At 40.1% G+C, this 14,067-nt stretch overlaps 1 long non-coding RNA gene across 3 annotated transcripts in view; it reads right to left on the bottom strand.

Annotated features, from left to right (window-relative positions):
- Positions 1 to 14,067, bottom strand: part of LOC309373216 — a 76,662-nt gene that overhangs the window by 4,347 nt on the left and 58,248 nt on the right. The gene's annotated exons all lie outside the window — the stretch shown is intronic.

Raw genomic sequence — 14,067 nt, 5'->3', positions numbered from 1 at the left:
AAATCATCAGCCTTAATAGAAAACTATGTGTGTGAGAAGAGATAACAAAAGGAGGGGGAACCTTGGGAAAACTCCCTGTAAACTGGGAGTTAAGAAATTTAAACCGCAGCATTAGTGGTGCAGAGGAGCCAAATATTCCATTTGTGCAACAGGACTTTGCCCCACTCTCCTCCCTCCTACACATCACTCCAAATCTAGGAAACCCCTAGAACAGATTTAGGGGTGCTCAGGGGAGCAGGTGGGCGGGGGGGAGGTCCAATTGCACAAATGGAAATCCTTCACTGACAGGCTGTGTTACTTAATGCTACTTTGGATACAACCCTGTACATTTCACCCAGCTTTTTAAAAATCCCAGTAAGGGTCCATGGTCAGAAGCAGCTGTCATCAGGAGAAAAAACAGCTGAGAATGACCGGGAAGCTCAGTTGTTTGGAGTGTGGCGCTGACAATGCCAAGGTTGAAGGTTCAATTCCCATAAGGGACAGCTGTATATTCCTGCATTGCAGCGGGTTGGACTAGATGATCCTCAGGGGACCCTTCCAACTCTATGATTCTATGAGATAATCTGTCTAACTGTGGGGAAGAAAAGTGTGAGCAGGGGAGGGTCAAGAGTGGATGCTTTCTTGTAGTGCCTTAAGGTGTTTATTCCTAGACCTATCATTCAAAGCAGCATAAGAAGCTCCCTTAAACTGAGTCAGCCCAATAGTTCATTTAGTTCAGTATTGTGTAATTTTACTGAAAACGGCTTTTTCCCAGCCCTACCTAGAGATGAGGACCTTTTGGATGCGAAGCTGATACCATTGAGCTACAGCCCTTCCCCCAGTCCCCCCCTTCTTTTTAAATCCAAGTCAAAGTTAATAGCAATATGTCTGTTTTATCCTTGGCATAGTTTCACAGATTCAAAAGAATAACACTATGGTGTTTGCTAGAATTGCACAAAGAGATGTTCTGTCTTTGCTGTTCAAATTATACCCAGAATAAGAAAAAGAGATAAATTATCAGTGGTGAATTTTAAACAGCAGGAGCACATCCTGACAGCCCCCAAGGCCATGTTGAAATGTAAGTCCAAAACTGCAGGCAGCTGTACCCAATCCATTACTACACACAGAGCAGCAGTGTGCAGCATAACACTCCAGCTTATTATAATCAGCAGGACCACAATCCTATACATAGTTTCTTGGGGTAAGCTCCGTGCTTACTTCTGATTGCATTGATTCAAATTGCAAAATTCATTCAGCTTTAACAAAAGATCTTCAGCCAGCTGAAATGCAACCTTCAATTAGAAATGCAAACAAGGTTTCAAAGAAATGTTCCCATTTCAATGCTGGTATGAAGATAACAGAAATAACTACACACCCCCTGCTTATTTTTCTCATTGTCTGACTTCCTTTCTGCTAATCTGTCAAACAATAGGAAAAAAACGGAAAGCCTGTTTATCATCCCATTTACTTGCCAGAGCAAGGAGAGGCTGTCAAAGTTGCCCTTGCACTCTGGCAGATGATGTCATTTTCACATGGAAGAGCCTTAACTCAGTGTCAGAGCATCTGCTTTGCATGTGAAAGGTCCAAGGTCCGATCCCTAGCATCTCCAGGTTGGACTGGGAATGCTCCCTGCCTGAAGCCTGGGAGAGCTGCTGCCAGTTGGTGTAGACAGGACTGAGCTAGATGGATCTATTAGGAATTATTATATAAATAAATGAATTTGGTTTAAAAGAGTTCACTGGATCCCTAGATTGAAACACAGAAGCAAGCACACTCTCCAGTAAGAAAGAGCCCCAGCAGTGAAGTAAAGTGTCAGAATGTAGGCTGTTGAACCTTTTAAAGATACCATCCCAAGTTGCTTACAGTGCTTCCCCTTTCTACTTTCATCTGTAATGAACAGACCATACAGTTTTATAAGTTTAAAATGGATTTTACTTACAAACTTCCAAAGGTGAGATTCATGTGTCGTTTCCATACAGCAGCAATAAAAACACAGGTAGAAGTCTCTGGTCACAGAATATGGTAATGTGTTTTTAAATTGTTGGTCTAGAAACACAAAAATGGATAACTCCTATTGGAAAGATCAGGCAGGGCCATCGGAAGCCTTCTGCCTCCTCTCCATGGGGAGAAGTCATTCCTCTCTCTCCTGGCCCACTTGTCTACTGTCAATAGCAGCTGGATCCTTTTTCTCTGGAAAAAAAACCCCTTATCTATAGCCATTTTAATGTTTGATATGTGTCGGTTTCTGAGTTTGGTGATTTCCCCCCTTCCTCTCCCAATTTTGCTTCTGTCATTTGGGCTCCTTTGAGTGTTTATCTCCTTTATCAGGGTTCTTAGCATTTTCCCTCCATCCCCCCCTCCCAGCTACACTGGCTGCTTGTGCCTCCCTGCTTGTTTTTTCATCCCCATTGTTACTGGTTGCTGGTTGGGGAGGGGAAAGTGTTTAGATCTGTCTAGCTGGGTGCAAGGAAATCCACCACTGGTGACATGAAGGCATCTTTGAACAGAGTAGGATCACTGATTTGTGCCCTTGCAAATGAATCATCAATGCTGGACCCAACAGCCCCATAGCACCATGTTATCTTGCATACACCCATCCTTGCAGGAATGCATCTACCAGGCTCCCTCCTTTTCATCTTCATTGTTTGAACTTCACAGCCTTTGGCAATGACATGCCTGCCTGCTTTGTCCAGACTGCACGTTTTATTGAGGTTCAGCAGTGCCATGGGCTAACAGCACATGCACCTCAGCAGTTTTCCCACACTTTTGCTTAATCTGCAGGACTGCTGCATCTTGCCTCATTGGCATCCCTGGACACTTCCTCAGTCTCCCACAATTACAGTGGTACCTCTGCTTACGAACTTAATTCATTCCAGGGGGCTGTTCTTAACCTGAAACTGTTCTTAACTTGAGGTACCACTTTAGCTAATGGGGCCTCCCACTGCCGCCGCACGATTTCTGTTCTCATCCTGAGGTAAAGTTCTTAACCCAAGGTACTACTTCCGGGTTAGTGGAGCATGTAACCTGAGGTGTTTGTAACCCAAGGTACCACTGTACTTGCCTCAAGAAGGAGATGTGTCTAATGCCCATAGTGGTATGTCTGATGCTGCAGAATCAACCTTCTCTTACGTTGGCTGTGAAATGATGACTTCCTGTTTTCTGTAGTTGATCCTCTGGTGGTTCCTACCCAGAGGGTTAAAGGTCTCCCTCAGTACTGCTCTACAGCCTCTCATGGCTGGGACTTCTGCCCAAAGATGAAATAAGTGGAAGGAAAAATGGAGTTCCAAGAACCACAGAAGCAACAGGGACAGATCTGGTGCCAGAAGAGTCCATAACGCAAAGTCTTCTGTGGTAGACTTTTCAGTTCACTGTGGTTCGGCCTGGGTCCTCAGCCCAATATCTGGCCACAAGTGCTGAAGTTTTTCCTTCTCTTCCCACAAACCTCCTGCAGTGCTTTCCCCACGAGCTTATTGTAAAGCTTGGCAGGCTGAGTGGATGTTTCCAGTGTGGTGAAGTTGGTCTCTGTTTTCCTTTGTTTCTGTCTTGATGGTTGATATTATGTCCTTTTCCCAGAGTTTGTCAGCTGCAGCAAAGGGTGCTAATCAAGGTTTTGGAGATTGTGTAATTCACTCAACTGTAATGAATACAGTCAAGGCCCACAACAGATGGCACAATATCTCCTTCCTCTTTGTTTTCCAGCCCCTAAATGCCAGGGATTTAGGTGAAGGAGTGAGGCTATGGACTTGTGTGGTGTAGTCAATGCAGAAGGCTCATATGGTATGGTGGATTGTGGCTATCTTGGTGTCCAGTGTTTCCCCTCTGTGCTGAGAGACAGGAGGTTTCCTCAAGCCTTTGTCAACCTTGAGGTTATCTGTCAGTTTCCCCTACCCTTCAGAAACTTAAGGGGTGAGGTGTTTGGTGAAGAATTCTCATGAATTCCAGGGTTGTCTCCCCACAGCAGACAAGGATACGAACATCCTGGGCAGGGACATGGGAGTATTCCTCCACCCAAAGAGTTTCCTGCTTTCTTCCTGAAGGTGCTAGACAATCATCAAATAGTTTCTCTGCTGAAAGCTGACTCTTTCTCCACAGGACCTGAAGGGTCCAATCCAGGAAGTTCTGCTATTGCAGAGCTCAGTTGTGCATTTCCAGCGGACCCTTATTTACCGTATTTAACACAGCTGAATGGCTCTGGGTTGCTTCTTGAGTGTCAAGGCCAAATTGTTCTCTAGGAGGGATTCCTCTAACTGCATATGTAGTAGCACATGTAGGTCTATCTCACATGCGGTTCTACTGCTGAAGTAGAAAAAATTATTATTATTATTATTATTATTATTATTATTATTATTATTATTCACAATCATCATCATATTGTGTTAGGTTTTATACCAATTCCTGCCTTACAGCCTAAACTAGGTGTTCTACTCTTTCACAAGGCTGCATTTGAACCTTTGGCCAGCTCATTCCTGCAGCTGTGTGCTCAGTTATGTGTGTTTCATTCAGACAAGGTATTAACTGGGACTGACCCTTTGTTTATACCCAAGGTAAACTATGTTTCTTCTCTGCTTGCAAACAGTAATTTCACTCTTTCTTATCCCAATCCTTCACATTCTAGCATTTATGGTGCTTTTTGTCTTCTTTCACTCCCTAACAATGGTTCTGCACTTAGTATTGTTACAAAAGTCAGGTGTCACTCCCACTGGGAGTCCAGGGTCTGTGTTCCTTTGGAGAAATGAGACACAGTGAACACTGTCATAGCTTTAATAAATATGGTTTAATCACCTATTTACACCTTCACTCTGCGTGGCCATTTCAAGAGGGACTTGTCCCCCACAGCAGTGGAGCCCTGGAGTCCAAGGCATCTCTCCCAGCCAGCCTGCGGAAGATGGATCCCAGTATTGCCAATGGTCCTCAATGGCCCTGTATCATTTCTTAATAGCCCTAGCTTGGCCAGGTTGTTTTGCATAGGCTAGCTTAGGGATCTTTCTGCAGCTTGTAGTTCTCTCTTCACATCCCAAATAATCAAAATCCTACCATTTATTAATTTCTAGGGTTTAATCTATAACAATATTCATCCTGCTCACAGGAATTCAGATAGCATACCCCAAATGTTCATGAGGCTCTTTCATTTTATTTCTTAATATAATATTTGGCATGTAAATGGCTACTTCAAATCTCACGTGTTTTTGCTTAAGTCACCCCGCTTCTAAGTATGCTGTGAGCCATTTATGCTTCCAGTCTGTTAAACTGTGCCCCAGGGCACCTTATGCATGCCTTGCAATGATTCAATTTAATGGGACATACTGATTTTGTTATCTTGTTTAACAACTGCAGAGACCCCATTGGCCTGGTCCTTTGTTATTAGCTCTTAAAGAAAGCTCTGGCCTGTTTAAATGAAATTTGGATATCACGGTTCTTCCTTCTACCTGCAAATAGCCACCACACACCAGAATTTCAGAATCACTCAACTAGTTTACCCATGAAATCCCTTTCAAGTGCTGCCTGTTTGCAATTATTAACATCCTCACTACAACAGACATCATTATGTGTCCTAAGCAGCATTTACTTTCCAACACCACCAAGAGACATCCTGTATTAATGGTGGAGAAACTGCAATACATTTTATGGTCTCAATTGTCTATCTAAATCCCATCCAGAAGAACCACCCAAAATGTTTTTAAAATCCTTGGAACAGTTCAAACATTTACAAAGGAGTATTAATATCTAATTGTTTTTTATGGAAGTTAATGCAGAAAAAAAGCTGTGGAACAATTTTAGGTTGCAAAGACAGAAAGCCATTTCCCCTAAAACTAGAACAAGCTGTTTATTTGTGTTTTAAGTGTTCGCTGTGCTCTGTCATTAGTGGGTTTGGCATGAACAGAAGGAAGGAGAAAACAACACTTCTCACGATTAACAAGGGTTTCATATCCTTAAAAGTGATAACAGTATTTCCCAATTTCCCTTGTTAAGTTCAACTGTAACAATTTGACCCAGCAGGTTTCCTAACCCAACTGCAATAACCAAAGACTTTGGCTAGGCTCCCAAGTGTGTTGGGGTATCCTTAGTAAACATGCCCAACGTAAGTTCTTAATTAGGAAGGACATGACAGTATTATAACCAGTCCTAATTCAAAATGCTAGGCAATGGCCAAGTGGAAAGAGTTGACATTTAACCTCAACATGATTGGTTGCATCGGGGTGGGGAACCTCTGACCCTCCAGATATGGCCGGAATACAGCTCCCATCATTCCTCACTATTGGCCATGCTGGGTGGGGCTGATGAAGTCCAGAAGCATCTGGAGGGCCAAAGGTTCCCTTTGCCTGGCTTATATGGACGAGTAAAATCATTACCAAGCCAGTACACAGTAAAAGTTATTGCATAATATCAGATTTCAATGAAAAGAGCTTTCTTGACCATGAAAGATTATTAAATTCATAGTGCTATGCCCCCCACAAGCTGCATTTTTTCTACCATTCTCCATTCACTAATGGAAAAATGTATTTGAACATTATCAAAGGGGATGGGAAGTTTTAGTGAAATTCTTATCGATCGGGTTCTTTTTTATGCAGTTACCTTTTGAGGCAGCTAAGAGGTGTTTAAGAGTATATATATAGGTCCCTCGATCCATTTGAACTGCGCCCCATTGGCCAGATTGCACCCAACAACGAGAGACCTACCAATTGGGTGTTGTGGCTGTCCAATCTCACCCATCCACAACACAGGAGGTCGGTCTCCAGGTCTCACCATAACATGTGCCCTCTTTTAGGGAGGATACAATTTCCCATTTGTCAGTGTTTATACTACATTTTTTAGATTTCCTTGAGACAGTCATCCTGACCTTTCTCCTCAAGGAGGACATGAGCACAATCATTATGGCTAGTAGCCATGAGCCAGTGGGCTTTGTGTTCTAATTATGCATGGTATGGGGGAGGACTTTCCCCCATACCATGCATAATTAAATCCATCGTGTCTCGCTTTAGTCACTCCCCCCCCCTTAAACCACAAACTCCCCAATACTGTGACCGCTTCCACTTTCTATCCCTCTCACTGCCCCACACAATCTGTTATGTGGATTTAAGCATTTCCAAAATTTAATAATTACTAGGATTACATATTCAGTGGATCCAGATGACATGGACCAAAAAAAAAAAGAGTCAATGTTGAAAGTCTAGAAAGTGTTTGCAATTGTTTCCTGTCAACTCTGTATTATGACAAAGATCAGGAGAGTGTGATGTTTTCCAAATGTCAAACTCCCCACAAAGTCCAAGTCCTTTGAAATGGTATTAGGAGTATAAATGGCTTCCATTTTAATATGTCATAGTTGCAACATCCTGCAGTGCCCCCCAGGTCCAGTGCCCAGTGCAGCAGAACTGGTCACATTGCCCTAAATCCATCTCTACCACAGTCCATCCATTGGGTAAAGGCATGATTCACTGTGCACTGGATTTCATCATTAGCAAGAATTAACAGAGACAAGTAACACTGATAGTGACTGCCTCAGGGCAGTCAAGCAATATTATTTTAAGTGTCTTTTGTTGTGTTCCCACTACAAAAAAATAATTAATTAAGGTTCACTAGCTAATTTAAAAAGAAGAAGAAGAAAGCTTTAGAGAGCTAAATATTGGGGGGGACCCAAACCAAAACACAAAACTTTCCATTAGTACAGGAGTGGGGAACTCATTCAGCCCAAGGACACATTCCCACGTGTCAGTGGTGGGCAGAGACAGAGGCAAAAGTCAGCATATAAATAAATGCAAATTTTAAAGGACTAAAGCAAATAAATGGTAGAAAATATGGAGCAGAGTCGTCTTGGCCAAATAATGCTGCAGGACGATTGCACAACAGGAGTGACACCAATGTCTGCATGTAACACCTGTGCTCAGAGAGCTGCACTAGTTGCCCATCCGCTACCAGCCAATTTCAAGGTGTTGCAATTAGCATACAAAACCCACAATAACTTGAGACCAGTTTACCTACAATATCACTTTGCCCCACTTGTGGTCACTTGACTGCCTATTGATATCAAGCAGGTGCTTTCACTATATGTTTTAAAGTATTGTATTTTGGTTTTGATTGGGCTTGATTTTGTTTTATCTTTTTGTAAAGCACTTTGAAGTTTGTTTGGGGGGTTTTTTACAACCAAGTGGGTATAAATTTTATGAAATAAAATTAATTAATAATAGCTAATGGGTGCTTCAGAAGCTGATTGCATGTGCCCCCTGGCTTGAATTTCTCCTTCCTGTCTTGCTTCAGGTCTTTCTTTAATAGCCTAGCAAAAGTTGGAGAAGGTTATTTTAAACGTCTTATTATTTACGAGTATTATGCAGTCCAGCTTTGTTTTATCCCTCAGTTTTTATCAATGAGCAATTTTAAACAAATATGCATTTAAATAAATTAATACATCCAAACGATTGATCCTCACTGAAGGGTCCTCCACGCCGCAGATTTTGTAAGACTCTGTTTGCTAGGCATTTTGTCTTCCTGTATCTTTTCTAATTCTGCTGAAAAGCAAAGTCTTACTCGCTGAAAAGTCCTATATGCCAGAAAGTCATGTATGACAATCTAAAGGCAGAAAATGGTTCGTTGGCCTAAATCTAAACAGTGAATTTCTTGTGCAAACAGCCAAGTCTGTACATTGATTTACAAGGGACCGGAAATGAATCAGGAAGCCCTGTGAAATTCACTGCAAATTAGAAGCAGGAAAGAGACGATAAACTATGCCATATTCCTTGAGTAGATGGAGTTTTGATCTGCCCTGCGACAGAGAAAGAAACTGAGATTATCTTGTGCTGGCAACCCCTCTCCTCTCAGATGAATTAGACTCTAGGGGAGTGTCAGAGAAGCCTGATGGATTCAATGTGTAGGCAGTATTTTGATTCTACTCATTTACTGTACTGGGCTTGATTCCCCCCCCCAACACGCGCCCTTTCCCTCCTCCCTCCTCCCCCGTCTCCCCCCCTTTCAATAGGCATTTGTGCCAAAAAAAAATTCCCCTCTTGCTATGAACCTACAACTTCTTAAAGGGGAAAGCTAATCCAGATAACTAGGGAGAATCTGGAACTTTTTGTTTCCCAAGGTAGAATAAATAGAGGCACATTCTTTTCAGGTAGGAGCCAAAATCACATTTTTTTTCCTGAATAACAAATAAAATTCTGTTTCTCTCATGTACCCTTTACTAACATCTCCCTGCCTTTTTTCTGTCCCGCTCAGATTTGTACTGCTTTACTTCTCGAGGTTTCAAATGCACCTCTTTCCTATGGGTTTCGGCTTCTATAATTGCAAATGTGCTTTGTCAGAGTCTTCTAAGAACTGCAAACCGGCTGCAATAGGTGCGTGTGAAAATTCAGTGTTATGCTCATGCAGCATACTAGTAAGTCCCCCCCCCTTTCAGGGTCAAACTTCTTGCAAAGAATGACACTCCCAACACCTTTGAGTAGTGATGTATTTATACTATTATGGTTGTTGACTGACTGACCACCCTACTGTTCACAGACAGTTTTCAGTTTGAATTTGTGAGAGTTAGAGGGGAGGGGAGTGAGTGGACAATGCTAAAGCCCTATGAAGCTGTGGGGCTGCCTGTCTGTAGGAATCTGCTGACTGTTGAGGGAAGGTCTCTTTGCTTCTAGGATACTCTGCTCTGCAAAGACACCCTAAGGCTCTCATCAAAAGTAAATTAAATGCTGCTCTGTAGCACTGTTGCTTGAATTTTCGAAGTGCCTAATTATGCTTTCAAGTACCTTTAATGGCTTAGGGAGGTTTGGCTACTGTACTATGCTTTTTTCTTGTTGTGATAGCTTTTTAAATGCATACATTTGCTCCTGATATATTTGTCGTTAGTTCTGTGCCTCTGTAACATGCTCCGTTATTACATTTACCGAACAAGAATACACTATAGCTGACTTGGGAGGAACAGATCCTCTTTTTAATCCCAACAATGCTTTTGATACTAATTTAAATGAATGCTGTATTTTTTTCTCTCATTCATGTTTGAATTTGCATGAATTAAGTTATAATGTATTTTCAAATGCTTTGTTTTAGGAGTAACCCAGTGGCTTTCTATATACAATTTTAATACAATAATGTGCATCTTTGTATGGATTCGATTCTATAACTTATTTACTTGGAAGAAACTTTCATTGATTTCAACTGAATTTACTTACAATTCAGGGTACATAACATTTCAATAAAAAAAGCTTGGAGATAAGGCATTAAATTGTTGCACGTGTAGATATATTTTTAAAACCACATGTTTTTTAATTTGTTTAAAGATTTTCAGAAATAGCTCATTGAAGTGTGTGGCATAAATGTGCTTTGAAACTGATTATTTCCCACAAAGAATGTGCTAGGTTATAGATTTATCAGCAATGTCTGAACAATGTTTACCATATCGAAAATTAAAAAAATTCTCCTTGTAGGCATATTTCAATTCATAGCACCCAGCAAGAAAGAATTGTATCTGTTCCCCCCCCCCCAATAAAATTATTATAGAACTTGCACACATATGATTCAAATGCTGATTATTATGAATGAGTCCATAATGATCTCCGAGATATTGAAAATTCTCCTTGTCATACAAAGTGCTCAGAACCGATCGGAGAGACAATGGGTCTAACAACCTGGTATGCTTTTCAAGCTTGCACAGAACAAATAAGGCAATTACCAGTAAATTTCAAACTTTTAGTTCTGTAACTATTACTTATTGAACTTTTAACACATCAGGACCTGATCCTAAATTGATATGGTGTAAAAAAAAAAAAGAATTAAGTACATTTCAAATTAATTTTAAATATTATAATGAATTGCATTTATTTTCATTACAGTATGTTAAATTCTGGTGTTCATTTAATTTATAATTGTATTTTTTATATGTGGAGATTAATAAGAACAAACTTATAAAAACAAATGTGTAATACAACCCTGTGCATTTTTAACCAGCCGTCCCACTGTGTTCAATAGGGCTTGTGGTCAGGAAAGTATGAATAGGATTACAGGGTTAAAATAGTTTTACATGATGATAAATAACATCAAATGAACACAAGTACTGTGCTCCATAGCTTCTTGTGTAAATGATGCTATTTAAAAGTCATGTTTACAGATTCTGGTGACACTCAAATACAGTTGCTAGAATCAACAGGAAGGTATAAAACTGTTTTAATATTCCCTCTGTGTTGAAGTATGCCACACAAAAGTGAGTACCATGCCCTAAATTGTACAGGAGTGTTTGTGTTTATCTTTCCAAGATCTTAAAACATTTTATATACAAGCTACTGTATATTTCTCTTTTTTTAAATCCCACATACAAAATAAAATACATGGAGCAATCAAAACATTGTGTGCCTGGCACAGATCAAAATTATTTCAGTATTTTAAAAATAATGATAATTTATGTTAATAAAAAACTTATGCGAAATTTTAGTTCTACCCCCGCCTGCCCAAAGAATTTCACCAGGTTTACATATGGTAATTTAAGACCCTAGGGTGGTCTTCCCTTAATCCGGCCTAAACCATAGATTAGACCCACTGAAATAAATGGATTTAAGTTAGTTATGCTTTAACAAGTCCATTTATTTCAGTTGTACTGATACTGAAAGAGAAGCCAAAGCTTTTGTTGCAATACTATTTCTATTTTTATTTAAGTTAGAATGAATGTGCGATTCTGAGAAAAAATCAAGGAACTAAAATTATTTTGTAGACTGAATACTGTTTTTTGAAAAGGCAAATGGATTCACAGTAGTTGATAAACAAGGTTCTCAGATAGGTTTTAATGTAAAGTTCATCATACTCTTCCATATATTAATTTTGTTTGAGTGGGAAGCTATTTTTCTTGTTTCCTCTGCATTTTACAAAATAATAATTTTTGTAGAAGAAGAAAATTATGTTCTACTGGAACACAGATGAAATTCTGACATTGTGCTTCATGGAACTATTAGCCATAGCTGTTTTTATATTATGTTTATATTGCAATGTTATCATTTAGAAAACTTATGCCCAGTTCTTTTTTTCTGGGGGTACTCAGGGGTACACAGACCTCTAAACATTTTGTGACTCTAACATGAGAAGAAACTTAAAATTTTAAAAAATTTAGTTTCTTCTCTAGCACGGTGAATCATCAATTCCATTGCTACCCCCAATGGTGGCCTCATTTCCTGTCATGGTGTTCCTGTCAATGGTGATTTTCTTGAGTCAAAATGAGAGTACCCCTAAACATTTTTTTTAAAGAAAAAATCACTGCTTATGCCACATGCTTCTAATGTATTTGGAACCCACAGAGTAGCATAGAACTTTTTAAGAATAACTACACTCTCATTCTTTTTCTTTTTTTAAGGATAGCAACTCAAGGACCAAATGACACAACACATGTCATAGATGTTCCTGATGATATCTCCAGACTTTTTCTCAAGAGCAGCTATAGGGAAAGGGTGATAAATTTGATCATAGCAGTAGCACTAGATCAGGGGTCTGCAAACATTTTCAGCAGGGGGCCAGTCCAGTGTCCCTCAGACCTTGTGGGGGGCCGGACTATATTTTGAAAAATAATAATGAATGAATTCCTATGCCCCACAAATAACCCAGAGATGCTTTTTAAATAAAAACACACATTCGACTCATGTAAAAACACCAGGCTGGCCCCACAAATAACCCAGAGATGCATTTTAAATAAAAGGACACATTCTACTCATGTAAAAACACACTGATTCCAGGACCGTCCGCGGGCCAGATTGAGAAGGCGATTGGGCCAGATCTGGCCCCCAGGCCTTAGTCTGCCTACCCATGCACTAGATGAAGAGGTAATCTTTCCCCTATACTGTTACTCCAAACAAAACCTGTGCTGTTAGCCTTTGGTAATACAGGGACCCAGATTTAGCTGCCACACAGGTCCTTTGATTTAGATCAGGGAAATAGCATGGGGTAATCAGTTGGTAGGCCCTTTCCCAATGGTACTGCTTCCATCAAATTTTGTTCGGGCACCATAGCTTTAAAAACCCAACCAAACAAACACCTGGAGAGTCCATTATAGCTTGGACCTTAGTTGAACAAAGACACAGAGATGTCACCGCTGTCAAAGAGCTGTATCAGCACTCCCGCCAGAAAAAAGTACTTTGTGCCTTTGTGCCACAGTGCGAGAGAGATGGGAAGACTCTGGCATTCTGTACATTTTTCACACTGGGCTGAAATCTTCATTGTGGTGGGCTAACTATACACGGAATATATACAGAGCAATAAAGACCGGTGTGCAATTTATTTTAGAGACTTGGTTAGTAACATTTCAAAGTCAAACTACGTATTTTGGGTTTCACATTAACAACTTTCTTGTAGAATTGTTTAATAAGTGGATGTAATTTTACGTAATATTGCCCAGGTCATGCAAACATACAAACTAATGTCATTTTTGAAGCTCCCTATATATGTTCTCAGAACAGATCTGCCTCATCAAGGGAAAAGAAAGTATGATGAAATTGAGAATATTAGTACTGATGTTTTAAAGAGGAGCATACAGCTTTTTCTCCTGTTTTTCAGCAGTGGCAAATTTGATTTATAGAATCAAAGATCTGAGTTATTTGGGAAGAACGATTCTTTTCTCTTTATATGTTCTGTGCTCCTGGACTTTCTATGTAATGATAACTGTGATGTTAGAGAGAATTTAGCTTTTTGGTAATTGCTAAATAAATATCAGATGGAGAGCAATTTTGTTTTCTCACCTACCAAAATTCTGTAACACAATATACACATAACTGAAGCCCCATTTAAGTATACAAGCGCATGGGGTCTGTGATCATAAATAATTGTTTCTAGTTCAGAATCTTGACATTTACAGCTTTCCCCATTGAGGATCCATTTCACTTTTTGCTAGAAAAGCTTAGAACTGTATCTATAAATCTCTTGTGTTCTTTTGAAACTGTATCCATTAACAATTTCACATTCACTGGAAGGCAAGAAAAGCCCTGCTGGGTTAAATCAAAGGCCTATCTGGTCCAACATTCTGTTCCCTCAAAAGCCAACCAGATGCCCAAAGGAAGCCCACAAGGAAGATATGAGTGTAATGGATGTAGGTCCCTCCTGAACTGGGTCATGGGATTGGTATACTGG

Source organism: Podarcis melisellensis (genome assembly GCF_964234715.1).
Source record: "Podarcis melisellensis genome assembly, chromosome: 6".
Lineage (NCBI taxonomy): Eukaryota > Metazoa > Chordata > Lepidosauria > Squamata > Lacertidae > Podarcis > Podarcis melisellensis.
The sequence above is the reverse complement of the archived record's forward strand: the minus strand, read 5'-3'. Positions and strand labels throughout refer to the sequence as shown.